Source organism: Lolium perenne, chromosome 4 (assembly GCF_019359855.2).
Source record: "Lolium perenne isolate Kyuss_39 chromosome 4, Kyuss_2.0, whole genome shotgun sequence".
Taxonomy (NCBI): Eukaryota; Viridiplantae; Streptophyta; class Magnoliopsida; order Poales; family Poaceae; genus Lolium; species Lolium perenne.
In genome coordinates, this window is record NC_067247.2 from 201357089 (window position 1) to 201369756 (window position 12668).

Consider the following 12668-nt stretch of genomic DNA (forward strand, 5'->3'; position numbering starts at 1 on the left):
GAGCGTATCTCCGGCACCATGACAGAAGACCCTCAGTAATCGTCCGGCTATAGACAACTACAGTGTATTGCCTCCTTCAGAGTGCAACCCGGCGTCAGAGGTCATCGTGACCCTCCTAGAAAGTTGCGAAGGTGTCTCATGCCAGCTTCAACAAACTAGGGATAAGCCCCGTGCCCATGTTGGGGTAGAGTGGTTACGCGATAAAAGTTGGGCTGGTGTACACTTATACGCAGTGCTCCTTTAAAAACATTTTACCCACATTTCCTTTATTTGCCAACAACCAACCATGTTCCTCCGAACAACCTTGTTCAAAACATTTTCTTTACCAAAACATACACTTGGGTAGAGTTAACTTACCCAAGGTATATTCCTCCAACATCCTTGTCCAAAAACTTTGCCTTTCCAAAACATGCGCTTAGGTAGAGTTAACTTACCCAAGGTTTTCACAAACATTTACAACGAGGTAAGCCTTGAGGGGTTCCCAACCTATAGTTTCATGAGTGGACTACTATTGCACTATGGCCGAGATGAGAGTCACCTTGCCATAGATGGTGTAAAAAGAGTAATGGGTGGATCATACTCCCTTAAGGTAAGCATGTATGATGACAACATAAAGAGGAATATAATCTCAGATTTGTGGTACTAACTATACAATTTGGATAGTGGAGAATCACTATCCAACCAACTCTCCAATAGGGTACACGGCATACTCCTCTCAAATTGAGAATTACACCAAGATCTTGACATTGTTACCTCTAAATTACTAAAGTGGTGAGTGTGGTGTAAGTTACTATCTTGAGAGGGAAGATGCTCAAGTTGAGCATACAAGATGACCAAGTGGAATAGCACGGCCATGATACCATGCATCCCATAATCACAATGACAATAATGGAGTATCACCACTAGGGAGTACTCCACTAGCAATCAAATATAGATGACAATATTAAGGAGAACAACACACATAGAACCAAGGTGCTTTGAACATCAACAAATGACATTCAACTAGACACCGAATCAGAGATCAAAAGATGGCTTGCCTTGGCTTATTTGTCCCCGGACTTCTTCAACTCCATCAATATAAGAATCCCAACAACATAAATAAAATCCTCGTCCGATTCCACTTCTTCTTCCGGAATTGTTCGCATCTATCGCCGGAAAATATAAAAGGAACACAATCAATCACATTGCACCAACAAAACAAGCATACAACAACCATAATTTAACCATTCAATAAAGAGCTACCATACAAAGGACTTGTAGATACCACAAACAACTTAAAGAGAACCCATTTTATTTACCTAGTAAAGGTATGAGAGTATCACAACTTAGCAATTGCCTCTCTCGGTTATCACCATGGTATAAACCAAACATCCCCTGGTAGATAACATCATAAAGAGGACAAGAGCATTAGTTTGACATCAAATACATTCACAAAACATTTTAAAACATTTTTGGAAAAGTAGAAAACAGTTTACCTAACTTAGTTTACTCACATTACACAACATCCAAAATAGGAAGAAAACCATACTCCACATCATTTGAAAACTTAAGCAAAACAATAGGGCTAATGTTAAGTTGCAGAGGTTTTGTTTTGCAAACATAAAACAAAGGTTGCCCATTTCTAATAAAAAGAGTTGGTCAAGAGTTTTAAATAAACCGAAAAGTTTTGCTTCAACAATGCATGTCACACATATACATTACTATCAGCAACAAAAATGTATGAACAGAGACTAATAATATTTTTCCTAGATAGCCAGTACTATTACAAGACTAACCCAATTGGAATCACCCAAAAATATTAAACCTAAAATTTTAGGAATTTCTTTGAATCTGACTGTACAGAAAACAAGATCTGTAAGCCATAAATCGTAGAAAAACCCTAAAAATATGAGACCACTGGCATTCAAAAAATATTTAAACAGAGATGCACACACAATTGGATTTGGGTTCAAATTGTTTCTGAAACTCTTACAAATGGATTGACAAGATTACTGCATGTCTATACCATTTGCTTTACCTCTGGATTTACAAAACAGATAAATGCTTAAAACTTGTTTGAGATGATTAAGAAAACATCCATTAGTCCTACCGAATTGGAAACACTCAATTTGGTTCAAAAATGGATTTTTGGTGATTTAAAAGCTAACAGCCATGTCTGCAGAACACACAGAACAAGTTTAATTTACCAAAAACCGTACATAAATCATACAAATATGAGGTTAGCTGCATCTGAAAGGTATTGCAAATCTGGTTCTTACCCAATTTGTTTCATTCAAAAATTCGTTTCCAAGCTCCTGGTTTAATTCGACAAAGTCAGATCTGACCAGATCTTGATCTGTGAACCATTTCACTTTCAGGAGGTCATTTGAAGTGAAACCAACGCCAAAATGAAGGTACTGAAGAGGGCTTTCACCCACAGTTGAGTTTGCTCGAGAAGGTTTTGTAAAACGGAGCAAATCTAACAAACTGTGATTCTGCATGTTTACAGAACTTTATTTACCGAGGAGAATCAGTAACAGATTTGAGGATGAGACCAACGCCAAGTTGTATATCTTTTCCGTATCTATCGGTGGAACTTTGAATCACTCGATTTGGATCTTCACACGAGTTTTGGCGGATTTTACAAGATCATACCAGAATCTGAAACAGCAAGATAGCAGAAATTACTGCAGGGATTTGGACGAACTTTGCTCAAGAACTTCAGATCTGAGGAGAGGTGAAGCTTCTCCATGCTTGGACCAACATGCACCTGCATCAAGATCCAATCTTAGCAAAGGAGGAAGAAGAAGAGGATATAAAACCATCTAGGGTTGGGGAGAAGAAGGAGAGGGATGCTCTCATGGTGAGGGGAAGCTTGAGGGAGGAGGGAGCTTCATCTTGGTGAGCTTTCTATGGCCATGGCCGGCCATGGGAGCAAGGGGCAGCAGCAATTTCGTGGGGTAGAGTAGGAGAAGAGTGTGAGGGAGTAGATAAGGTGGAGGAGTGAGTGAAGAGTGCAAAAATGAGAAGCAAAGGGGGAGGAGTTGGCCGGCCAAGGGCCTTTTATAGAGGGAGAGGGGTTGGCTGCCTCTTTCTTGATGGTGGAGGTGGGTGGCTGGCTTGGAGAAGAGATATTTGACCCAAGCTGAAATTTATTTGTGGCATTGGGAAGGGACAAAGGAGGAGATGCTTCCCAAGATGGAATAACTATGTGAGGAAGAGAGAGAGGGAGAAGCATGATGCTTGTGTGCCATGCATGGCATGGCCGGCCAAGATTGTGTCCATGCACAAGTGATCATCAAGAGAGTATTGCCACACATGCATGACACCCAAGGTTGAGTGTCTAACATTTTACAAAAATGGTGGTCTAAAGAGATATAGAATTTTAGGTAAAGTGATAGCAATGCACAAGGGTGCTAAAGTAGATGGTGGTGGCATTCTAACCTGATAAAAGAGGTGTCTAAGATATGATGGTGGTGATGGTGATTTAGACAATGGTAGATCAAGGCTATGAGAGATGGTGAGTGAAGTAACCATATACTCACAAGGATGAATATGGTGACATAAATCATCAATTCATGAGGTCAATGTGATAATGGAAAAGAATAGAGGATTGAGATGGGTATGATGGAATATAACTTGTTCTTCAAATAAGAGGTCAATTGGGAGTGATTTGAAAGTATCAAATGATCATCCATTTGATCAAAAACTGGAGGATGGGGGAATACAATGGGGTAGATCAGAGGTGTGCATAAGATGTGCAAGAGTTGCCATTTGAAAAAGAGTTTAATTGAAAGGTATGGGACACACCTCAATTGTCTAGAGACAACTGGGAATGAACTCAAGTGAAATGGAATTTTGAGGATGTTGAGATAAAACTAGTTGGAACATAGGAGTTCAAAATATTCTACCTACTTTCTCAAGTAAAGTAGAGTTTTTCTTAAATGTAAAATAAGCAAGAGGAAAACAAGAAATGGTATAAGTACCATAAACAAGCCTTTTGTTAAAAAGAAAACAAAATAGAAAGTAATGTTTTTAGAAATCAGTACTTGGTAAAAATGGGATGAAAAACAAAACCCATTTCAGTTCCTTGTTTTCCTTGAAGAAATATTTTGAAAAGATTTAATAAAACTAGAAGTAGTTTTGTGATCAAAACTAGAGAAGGAAAAACAATAGGGTCTTTGAGAAAGAAAACTAATTTAGGGAGAAATGTTCTCAAGGGTGGATGATTACTACATAATGTAGCCACCAATTCTACTCTTGGTTTTGTGAAGATTTAAACTTGGATTAAAAACAAGAGGTAAAAGAGGAGGAATTGATCTAGTGCTTTAAATACCAGATAGTGTAGAAGATCAAGTTGAATATATGTGATGCAAGGATTGACTGAGACATGCAAGACGTGGAGGTTGAAGAGGGTGTTGCATAGATGAGATCCATGTATTGAGGTTACCAACAATAGTTGTGGGTGCTAAGAGATCAACTGTCAAAGTTGGAATCTTATAAGCCTGCCAAAACAGATTGTTGACTTGGCTTCAGAATCATCCAGGAGGAGTGGGTATAAGAGAAGGATGTAGCTAGGGGTAGACGATCCCAAGTTTTGAATTAAGGATGATTGAGCTATCTTGTACCACAAAGAGAAAAATCAAGATGGCACACTCATGTTGTCATCAGGAGAGAGGTTTGATGTAGTAAGAAGGAAAACAATTCTTCCTAAGCCACACATGTGTTTTATTTGGTGAGTTGCTTGTTTAACCACTAGAGGTGTTGTTCTTAAGGGTAGCTCAAAACAAAACTCAACAAGCAAAACAAGACAATTCATCTACCAACAGATCAAGGCAATTCATCATAACAAACAGATCAAGGCAATTCATCTTAATTAGTCTATAGAAAAAGTTTTTGTTCCCCCTGATTTTTGCACTAAGGACAATTAAACAAGGTTGCAAAAGTTGGGGTGTTACAGCTGACTTCCCAGAGCCATTAGAATCTTATGGTTAACGCGATATGTACGGCGCTAGAATCACTAGACGGCATTGGTGATTAGTCCTAGATGAGTAGAACCCTTGCAATGGAACCTCCACCATCAACACATACCATGGTTCCATTGCCCACCACATAGTCATATTCATAATTGGAAAAGTAACATTTTATTTTCAATGCAGCAGTGATAAGTATATTGCTTTGCGAGTAAATTGATAGAAAATAATCAATATGGCATGAGCAAGAGTGAACTTGCCTGGAGACTGCAAGATAGTGCAGTTCGAAGGTTTGGATGGAACCTGGACCTCGGGTTCAGAAAAGAAGCATCATTGTCCGATAAGGACAATGTTATAAAATCCAAATGATATATGCATGAGTGATTTAGTTTTATGTTGAATCCCTTTCCCTGGAGTACTTATTAAGATTTGTGTGATTAAATTTGAATATTTATGCCTTAGGTAGTAATTTATAACCTCTTAATGTTATTTGATATGGTTTTCCTTAAAAAGGAAACGATAATAGAATAATCGAATTTTCCTTTGGAAAATATTTACTTTAAATGAAAGGATTTGAAATAATAGAATTTTCGTTGTTAGAAATATTTATCTCAAAATAACGGATCTGGAATATTAGGATTTTCCTTTTGGAAAGGATTTGCTTTTAATGAAAAGATTTGGAATAATAGAATTTTAAAATCATTTGAAATTTTCCTTGATTTTTATATCAATGGAAATTTCAAATCTTAAATTCCAATTTTGGAATTCATTTCACAATGTCCAAAATTTAAACTTGTATTGTTTATTTAATTTCTTATTTTATTCTGGTGAGAAATATTTTTAATGTATTATTCCAATTTTTCTTGAATTTTTGGGGTTGTTTATAATTTATTGGGAAATTTTTAAAGTGGAAGGGTTAATTGCATTTGCGAAAAGACAAAAATACCCCTGGGACCACCTACTAGGTCAACCCACGGGTCGAGCCGGTCCGGCCCAGCACGGTCGACCCACCGGCCTCACTTCTCCTCTCTCACTCGATTCGAACCCTAACCCTAACTCTGGCGATTCCCGTGGAGATGGCGTCGCCGCCACGGTCGCCGCCACGCTCCGGCTACCTCTGGCGGTCCTGGACCATGTCGTTGGCCACGTTCAAAGCAGCACTCGACGGTGTGTCGATCTATCCGTGTCGATTTGAAGTTCCTCGCCTCTCCTGCTCGTGCGCAAGCCCTACTGCGCCTAGGCTTTGCGGGTTCGGCATTGATCTCCGACGATTTGGCATCCCTAGACGTGTGGTGCTACTCGCCGCCCTCGCTGTGGTGGCGCGTGGCTGGCACCGGCCTGGCCGCGGTTGGACGCCACTATGATCTCCACCAGGTACACACAGTTATCCCTCTCTTCTCTCCTGTCTACTCCATCTACCTTGAGCTCTGGCTACTGTTCGATCTATGGCTTGTGCTTCTGCTACCTATTGGCCCTGATATGTTGTGTTGGTGCTTCTCCTAAGCCTACTGCTGCTATGCCACTTGCTTGCTTATGATCTACCTGTTGTTGCTCCTGTGCTTGATCAAATGCTTATTTGTTGTATTCTTTTAGCAGTGGCTAACTATCTGATGCTTGTGGTGACTATAGTGCTCTCCTATGGTTTGTATCTGTTCCAGATGCTCCATTTGGATCACCCTATGCTAGTGGCTAGGTTACTGGCTCCTTGCTCAGATGATCTTGATACTTGTCCTATGCTACTGCAATTGTATTAGTTTGCTGTAGCTACTTATTATGTATTGGTGAGCTGTTGTTGCCTCTCATAGCACATTGATCATGAATCAATGGCTAGGATGCCTTTGGATATCCTACTGGGTGCCTCAATGTGTTGATGTTGCTTATTGAGCAATGAATGGATTTGAATTCTTGCATTGGTGACTTGTATTTATATGAACTGCTTATGCAGTATTGATTATATGCATTGATTTGTGTTGTGTAATATCTCCAAGATCAATTGGGAGATAAAAGTAGTCTGAACCCCTCCTGGGTAATGATGACTTATGATTTATGGTTGCTGGATGGCTTGTGGTTGATGTGACCATAGTAGCACTTGCTACTGCTTAGGTTGCTCTCATTGTGGATCAGGAATTGTTGGATAATTGCAATGATATCATGCACAGTAGGGTATCATATATTTATATGAATGCCACTATGACTTGCTTTGTGACGAAAATCAGTATCTACTGATGGTTTAATTGTCTAGGATAGCTAGGTGGTCTCTGTAGCTCCTAGTGACTATGTACTAATCTATTGGTTTGCTATCTATGCATCTATAATCTTCTATTTGCACATAAATAGCCTCTGGATAGTACATTGCTCTAGTTGCTCTCTTTCTGCCAGCACCTCTTGGTCAATACCAAGTGATGTTAACCCTCTCATGAGCATCTGCTCATGAATATTTTGTGTGAGCATGCATAAAGATGGATTTGATCCTCTGGATCCACTCCTTGTACAAGTTATACCTTGCTCAGCTCCTAGATGGTCATTTTTGGTTGCTGCTAAGCTTTACTTGATGGATTTATTGTCTTTTCCTTATCCTCCTAGCTACTGGAGATTCTTTCTTATGTTACCATGGTCACTGGTTGGTTTGGCTTTGGTTTGTTTGGAGAAACTGGATGGTTTCTGTGGTTTTGTTGTGTTCTTGATGAAGAACAGCTATGAACAGCTATGAATAGCTATGAACAGTTGTTGCTGCTCCTTTGTTTCTTGCTGAATGTGGTCTGGTCGATGGATGTGGCTTCACCAGCTAGATCTACCTATTTGTAGCAATTTGTACTGCTACATATGTTTGACACACAAGCCTGTGCCACTTTGGTGACTAAGCCATGGGTGTGTGGCTGTTGAGCATGCAGAGCTCCTTGTGAGATGTGTGTGTACTTGGGTTGAAACTTGAGCCGATCATTGGCTCCACCATGGTCTAGTTGATGTTTATCTCACTTTGGCATTGATTTGGAAACTAACCAGTGGCATTGCCACTTGTTTTATCCAATTCTGGTTTGTTTCTTTGATGTATGCATGGTTCAAGACTTCAAATATTGCAGAGACAAGAAGATCCAATGCTTGTAGTTTAGGATTTTAGTTATAGATCAATTTGTAATCTTCTTTTACTTCTTTTATTATATTACCAATTCTTGTATATAAAATATATTGTAAAGACAATATATGTGTGTGATATGATCAATAAACCTCAAGGTTTTCCTTAAGAGCTTCGTTTTATTACTTGTAATCCATTTATGAAATATTTTGTGTAAGTGTTGTATGGTTTTGAATTATGAATTATAATTCATTTATATATTAATTACTCATATAATTCTATGTTTGAAATTCAAATTTGAAATACCAATTCAAATTCTCCTTCAAAACTCTAACTTTCAAAAGACGTCATGTTGAAGTTTATAGCACTCACATTACTCTAACCCTAATAGCAACGAGAGAGAAACCTCGATCACTCTTAGGTTTTATGCAATTAAGCGCAAAAATTTCCCTCGTTTTGCGATGAAATGCACAAGCCATTTCTAAATCTACCCCTCGTTTGCCCTATGTTCTGGGATATTACAGGGACACCGCGAGGAAATTGCACATAACATCATATGTTGGGGCATGTTTTGCAAGGAACCACAACCATGCCTTGTTTTTGCACAGAACACCATATTTTGTTGTAATTGTTGCACAAAACACTAAGCGCGTGAAAGGATCGTATGCCGCACCTAGAGGGAGGGGGGTGAATAGGTGCTGACCAATTTTTAGTTCTTTTTCAATTTAGGCTTGACACAAAGGTAAATTCTCTAGATATGCAACTATGTGAATTTACCTATATGACAAGGTTAACAACTAAGCAAGATATAGCAACGCAATATATAGCAGATATAATAGGATAGAGGTAACCGAGAGTGGAGCACGCGGAGACACGTAGTTGATTCCCGTAGTTCCCTTCCTTTGCAAGAAGGTACGTCTACGTTTGGAGGAGTGTGGTTTCTACGAAAGCCAAACCAACGCCACGAAGGCTTCACTCAGGTCTCCTGTGAGCAACGCCACAAAGGCCTAGCCCACTTCCACTAAGGGATTTCCTCGAGGCGGAAACCGGGCCTTTACAAGGTTCTTGGGGCACACATCCACAACCAAATTGGAGGCTCCCAAATCTGCAACAACACAACAATCAACAAGAATACATCAACAACAAACAACTAGGGATCCAAAGAGGAACACTAGCAAGGGGGCCCTCAAGCATATGAGGGGGAAATGAGAATCGCTTCGGTGAGGATGTAGATCAGGGTCTTCTCCTTTGGATCTCCAAAGATCAAGAGCTTTGGTTGGGTGGAGGAGAAGATCTTGCAAATCTTGTGTTCTTGAGGTGGCTCTAATGGTGGTGAAGCTTGGCAGATTTTTGTGCAATGATTGAGCAGGTTGGAAGGAAGAAGAAGGGGTATAAATACCCCCTCTCAAAATCCAGCCGTTGGAGCTCTTCGAGGGCCGGATAATCCGGCCTAAGTTGGGGCCGGATAATCCGTGCCCCCCCCCCCCCCCCCGGAAAATCCAGCCTTGGGGAAAATCCGGGCAAAAGTCCGGCCCCCTATCCAGGGGGGGTACTGAGCCGCATCGCCAAAAGTCCTTAGCAATATTCGGCCCGGATTATCCGGCCTAGAGAAAATCTTTCTGCTCCTTTTTGTCTCGTTTTTCCACGCAAGACACCCATGTACATGTATATATATATTCTCTGCACCACTTCATCAAACATTAGTGTATCACATATATTGACATCAAACACTCCAAAACATAATGTGAGAGATGTTCTTTCAATCTCCCCCTTTTTGGTGTTTGATGACAATATACGGATTTACAAGAAAAACCACTATAGATAACAAGCATGTTGGCAAAACATAGAGGCACTCCCCCTACATGTGTGCATACAAGTAATTTGCATTTGAATACAAATGCACAACATATAGGTGTGAGGTGCCTCAACACAAGAGATATCCAACATGAGCTCAAACAAGAGACATAGGCATATATATATATATGAGACAAGGTGATAGAGATCATACCCATATGGAGATATATAATACCGGATATATAAGTACAACACCATATCATAAACCTTGATCTCAACATATAGAATTCCAAAAACCTTAACATAATGTCTCACAACCACACATAACACATAGTTTTGAACGAACAAACCAAGCCAAATAGTTCAAATAAATGGCATAAAAGAGGACACAAGCTATAAAAGAATGGTAAACGCATAAGCTTGTGCCCTACCCGAGCAAATACCGTAGAGAAGGCCTAATAGAACACTTCTCCCCCTTTGGCATCGAGACGCCAAAAAGGGGAAAGCGCGATGCTACGTGCCCCATGGAGATCACTCAGAGTCCTCCTCGGTGGCATACTCATCATCACTATCAGCAGTTGGAGGAGAGTCGCGAGCAATGCTGGCTGACAAGGGATTAACTTATCAATGCCTACGTATTGTAGACTAGGGTTTTAGTCGGAAGTAGAGGGCAAGTAGATCTCGAAGGTTTCAGCCGAAAAGTACTCGACGATGTAGAAACTAGGGTTGCGTGAAACAATGAATCGATCCTCTCTTTGTCCCTCGACTCCCCCTTATATAGGAGGTGGAGCCGAGGGATTCGTAATACACAAGTTACAGAGTCCGGGAGGGTTTCTAACCCGTCTCATAAGATTACAAGTCTATATTTCCTAATACAACTCTAGCTTTCCTTAGTACTAACATGGGCTTCCGAATCTCCATATTCATCGAGTCGTGGGCCTTCAGTAAACCCCAAGTACCATCTTCGGCAGGCCTATGGGAATTCCTATGTCAGTAGCCCCCGAGATTTTGCTTGAATCGAAGAATCAGGGAAAATCTCCAACTTTAGTCATTCAATGACTCTATCAAATTTATCACATATCTTTGGATACGCAATTATATATTGTACAGGGATAATGGTAGTTGGGGCTAGTTCATCTGACGGATCAGGTACTAGTTAACTGCTCTAGTGGCAATCCACAAAAACCTACTTCAAGATCACGTCCCTGGACATGATCTCGGGATACTGGTGTTAACTTCGACAGGTGCCACTTAAGGTCTTACCATTCTGTCGAGTCCCATTCATATTTTATCGGGTACCTAACGCGTCCGTTAGGATTTTTCTTCGTATCTGTTGATACGGAAAAAGGTAGCAAACCGATGTCAGAGACGGTGCCACGCCGCTCAGAACGGATCTGGGGTCTTACCTTCGCAAAGTTTTGCGGCATTCGGAGATTATTCGTGACTTTGGCGCTCTGAGAATATATTGTCGAGTGCTTTTTCGGCTGTTGGAATAGCACATTTTATTGAGTCAACGGATGACTTATCTTGCCTTCCCGATGGGAGTATATGCAGAGTTATTTGTATAACTCAAAATATGCTCGCTTCTTCTTTTCCTTTTTTTGTATAATTTCATCGGGCACGCGAACAGCGTTCCCAATGGGAGTAGCCCCCGAGGCTACAGCCAAGGACTAGTGCTTGGTTGTAGGCTCAACACTTTAGTGCCTCATGTCGCTATATTGTCATTCTTTCTCAAACTTTTCATATCTATCGGGTGCGCGACCAGCGCTCCTGATGGGAGTAGCCCCCGAGGCTATGAACAAATGCTTGTATTTGGTCATAGGCTCTCGCCATTTCTATTTTGTCATACTCGAATTTTTCTTTTTTCCAAAGTAGCCCCCGAGCATTTGAGCATAAACTTGTATTTGATCAAAGGCTCTCGAGATAATGGATAGTCTTCTGCTGCCGATACTTTTATTCATCTTCACAGCCGAGATTTTCTCTTAGCAAAGTGACATCATCACTGACGATAACCACGATCACTGTATCGGGAAGACGCAAGTACTGCTCTCTCTGTCTTGTGGGCCCAAAGTCCTCGTCAATTTGACACGTCGTGCAAGTGGGGGACACACGTCTCCACTTTTCCTGGAGCACGTACTGTAGCGCCTGTTCCTTTCCTTCATAGTGAAAATACGCTTTTACCCCTTATCCACGTGTTCAGCATCCATCCCACAATTTTTCCATCCAACGGTGCGTCGATTCACCGATTCTCTATTTAAGGTCATCTTCTTCCTCCAGTCGCCCTTTCGCTCGCGCCGCACCTCTGCTCTCCTCTGCAAAAAATCCCCCATTGCGCCCAACACTTCTTGAGCTCAACCACATTCGCACTTCGCGCCTACACCATTGTTGATGCCACCGCACGCACGACTCACGAGGCACAGCACCCCCGACTCGAAGATGGCGGCGGAAGATATGGGGAACACCGAGTGGGAGAGATCCAAAATCTCCGCCCAAGACATCAACTTGCTGAAGAAACTTGGGATCAGCAAGAAGAAGGAATCGCTGCGCTTCCCCAACGAGGAGAGCTATCCATCCCCTCCAATCGAGTATCGGGTCAGTTTCGTTGACCACCTCATCCGCGGTCTTTCCTCCCCCATTCACGATTTTCTGCGTGGGTTGCTTTTTGTATATGGATTGCAACTTCACCATCTTACTCCCAACTCCATCCTCCACATCTCTATTTTTATCACTCTTTGCGAGTCTTTCCTTGGGGTCCAACCGAACTGGGCTCTCTGGAAACGCATCTTTCTTCTCCGCCGCAATGGCTCCCCCAATGTCGCCTATAACATAGGTGGCGTTGTTATCTGCGT

General features: G+C 41.2%; 1 long non-coding RNA gene across 1 annotated transcript; it reads right to left on the reverse strand.

Annotated features, from left to right (window-relative positions):
• Nucleotides 1-962: 962 nt before the first annotated feature.
• Nucleotides 963-2408, reverse strand: LOC139838798 (uncharacterized). The gene is made up of 3 exons (XR_011756663.1): nt 2259-2408; nt 1299-1374; nt 963-1145 (listed from the first exon to the last, which is right to left on the reverse strand). It is a non-coding gene; the product is annotated as an uncharacterized lncRNA (long non-coding RNA).
• Between the last annotated feature and the right edge of the window lie 10260 nt (nt 2409-12668).